This window comes from Pteropus alecto, unplaced genomic scaffold, assembly GCF_000325575.1.
Source record: "Pteropus alecto unplaced genomic scaffold, ASM32557v1 scaffold43, whole genome shotgun sequence".
Lineage (NCBI taxonomy): Eukaryota > Metazoa > Chordata > Mammalia > Chiroptera > Pteropodidae > Pteropus > Pteropus alecto.
This window is the reverse complement of record NW_006435764.1, coordinates 1,104,034-1,107,822: the sequence shown is the minus strand read 5'-3', so window position 1 is coordinate 1,107,822 and position 3,789 is coordinate 1,104,034.

Genomic DNA, 3,789 nt, shown 5'->3' with positions numbered 1-3,789 from the left:
CCTGCTGTCCCCACCACAGACCAGTGGCACTTAGCTGTGGCCCAGGACCCAAGCTGGCCATCCGTGCACGTCTCCGCCGGTGGAGAGAGACAACAGAGGCATGCCCCTCTGCGCGGGTGACCCGCGGTCACACACGGCACCTGGGCTCACGTCCCTTGCATCAGGAAGCAGTCTCATGGCCGCGCCTAGCTGCAAGGGAGCCTGGTAATTGGAACATATAATGTAGCATCTGGAAGCTTCTTGCGGAACATGCCATGGCCGTGTGAAGTTGGGGGAAGGAAATGGGGGAGCAATGAGCCGTGCGTGGCCCAAGGAGCTACAACGGAGGCTTGCAGCATCCGCCCGGACGAACACCTGTCCCCCAGCCCCCCGCCAGTGGCTCAGCACGGACGCCCACAGACGGAGGCCTGGAGGGTGGCCCCGTGCTGGGAGGCGGCAGCGCGGGGTCACCTGCCCCTCCGACGAGGAGGTGGGGGAGCGATCGCATGGCTCACACCCCGGCCTTTTGAGTGCCAGACGAGGATGTTTGGGTTTAGTGAAGAGCTCGCGGGGTTTCAGCGGGAATGCGCACCGCAGGCGGAGGGAGGACCGGCCCCGGGGTGTGGCAAGGGGCAGGGCGGGGCTGTGCGGGGCCCCCGGGCCCCGGGGACCAGGCCTGTCCATGCGCCACTGGAGGGAAGGGCGGGTTCTAAGTGGGAGCAAGAGGTGCAACCCAGGGGGTGAGAGGCATCAGGATGTTGCCCCGCAAGGTCGCGCCCGGCCACGGGGGGCCCGGCACCCACGCGCACAGCCGGTTCACAAATTAGTCCTATGAACAAAATGATTCTCATACATAAAATTTTGGAAATGTCACCTCTTAAAGGCTAATAATGTTGCTCTGATCCTGCTCACCTGTACAATGTACTCTAAGTCAAGAGTTCAGAGCAAAACATGTATACCCATCTTGACTCAGATGGCTTACAGAGAATGGGGTGAATGGCATGCCCAGGTTTTCACTGAGACCAAGGTTTGCTTCGGAAACTTTCCCTGCTTTTTGTCCTAGCTTATGAGAACTTTCTGTAAAAAACTGGAATAGAATAAGGAGCTGGCCGGGACCCGAGGAGGCTCCCCACGGGGAGACCTGCGGCCTCCGTGGGGATGGCTTCTGGGGTGCAGGGCACTTTCAAAGCCAGAGTGGCTGAGGGATGCTGGGAGACATGGCCACGAGAAGGGAGGGAAAGGAACAGATGTCTCTAATCTGAGGGGTGGGTGCCGGGTGGGAGGTTAGTAACCAGGTGGGAGGCTGGGGGAGGCTGGTACTGGGTGGGCGGCTGGTAGGTACCTCACGGGGGGCCGTCGCAGTCCTGCGGAAGGGGAGGGAGAGGAAGGAGAGCCTCGCTCGTGGAGGCCGAAGCGGTTGTCTCGTCTCATAGCTGGCTGCACTGGGCGGGTGGTGGAGAGGGAGTGTCGGGGTGACGAGGCCAGGAAAGCCATCCTGAGACAGGCGGGCTGCGGGCGGCTGGGCTGGGGGCTGCGGGGAAGCTGGGGCGTGAAGAGCTGCCGAGGACGCCGCCGCAGCGGTCACTCCTCTGGCCTCGGAGTGAGGGGCACGGCGCTGGGGATGGCTGTGTGCAGAGGAGCGCGTGGGGGACGGCAGCCAGCACTCGCCCCCACCGCCAGAGTCCTGCAGGGCCCACCCCAGCCTCCATCCCCTCGAATGTCCCGCAGCCCGTGACAGTAGCTCAGCTCCGTCTTGAGCCCTTCGTTCCTCCCGGCGCTAAGCCACGCCTGCCCTGCCTCCCTTCCTGACTCAGTGGCCCTCCGAGAAGACCATCGACTCTCCCAGAGTCAAGGTCAGCCCTACGCGTGTTCCATTCCAGCTGACGCATCCCTGGTACGCTGGAAGCCCAGGGCTGTCCAAGTGACCACGGCCTTATTTCCTGCTTTTGGGACCCTGGGCACCCCACCTGGAGCTCCACGGAGCCCTCCACAGCTCATCAGCGAAGTCTGTGATGGACCAAATTGTCACCCTGTACCTGCCCAGCCACGGCTTCAAATATGCCTCCTGCGTGTCCCATCTCACCCCAGGGGGCAGTTAGGAAGCCTGCCGACAGATACCCACCCCGTCAACCCCACCCCTAAGCTGAAGGGACTGTGATGCCTTGAGCGTCGCTGTCACCAGCAAGCACTTCCTTTTAGCTCCTGAATGCCACAGCACTGTCCGTGGATGGACAGTGCACTTGGGTACACTTGCCCAGTGGCCAGGCAGGAGGGGCGCACACGCCCCCCAGGGCACACACCACGGTTGCAGTCTAGGCATTTATGGGTTCTCCTGGGCTTGGTAATAGGTCTGGACCAGCCTGGGGCACAGGTGCCAGGAAGTAGCCCAGAGGGCCCACGGCAAGGTGAGGGGCACAGGATGGAGCTGCCAGTGGGGCCGAGCTCCCCGCCGGCTTCAGCGGGCAGAGACCCAGGAGGCAGCCCTGCTCCGGCAGAAGGGCTCCTGGGGCTGCCGCTCCAGCCAGCCCCCCATCTTGCTCCAGGGTGCGGGGAGACACGAGTCAAGTCTCACGGGGTGCAGAGGCCCACAGCGCAGGGGGCAAGGGGCACGGGGAGAAAGAGGGTTTTCCCCGGGGCAACCCCCCTGGCCTGGTCATGTCTGCAGGCTCTGGGACCAGGCCCAGCTCATGCTGGTGCCAACCCACTCCTGGGTCACAGCACCTAGCCACCCACTATTACCACGGCCAGCACGGACCGGAACCGACCCCAGGGATCCCCAAAGCTAAGCCCGCAATACAGAGCCCCAAGGGCTCTCCAGCTGGGTGGCCTCTGTAGAGGAGGGACCTGCATTTGGTCCCACAGAGATGCAAATGCCCCATTAGAATGAAAATAGCTTGAGGCTCACCTCTCTGGCAAACACCTGTAAATGCTCCCCAGGGAATCCGTGAACCTGAGCCGCCCCGACCCCCTGGGAGCAATCACAGCTGGGAGCACAGTCCCTGCTGGGAGCCCGAGCGCAGGGACGGCGGCCGCCCCGACCCCCTGGGAGCAATCACAGCTGGGACGGCACCCACAGCTGGGCTCCCACGTAACCTGGACCAAAAGGAAGGTGACAATGGGTAGCTGGAGGCACGAGGGGCCCCCATATTTTGGGGAGGCTATCGCTGGCAGCCCTGGATAGAAGGCCAGGAACAAGAGTCCAGGACCAGAAAGAAATGATCCCGATGAGGCCTCCAGTGACACAGGGCCCTGAGCAGCCGTGTCGAGCGCGGGAGGTTCTTGGATCCATCCCCGTGGCGCTGGGCTCCATCGTTCCCTGCACGATGCCCACGCGGCTGCGGGTGCAGAGGCAGCAGTGTCCACGAGGGGGCAGCACGGACTCTCGCCGCCTTCCGGGCGCTAAGGCTGCGGTTCACCCGCCCCACGTCCCGGGTCCGTAAACCGAATGGCCCTGGTTCCCCCGCGCAATGTATGGACGGAGAAGGAGCCACAGACTGAACATGACGAGCTTGGGGGAGGCCGGCATGGCGGGCTCTGATTGCAGGATCTGAGCATGAAAATTCCTCCCTCAGAGCAGGTCACGCGCCCGTCAGGACCTAGGCCTACAGCTTCCGTGACAAAGGTCTAAGTGAGCTTCTCTGGTTTTTCTTCTTTCTTTCTTTCTTTTTTTTCTTCTTTTTTTGGCATCTAAGATAATAGACCTTTGGAACATCAGGTGCTCTCCTTTTCCAGACTCCCCAGGGTGCAGAACCCCTCACGGGTACCTTGCTCCCCACAGACCATCTCTTTGTGCTGCAAATTTACCGTCCC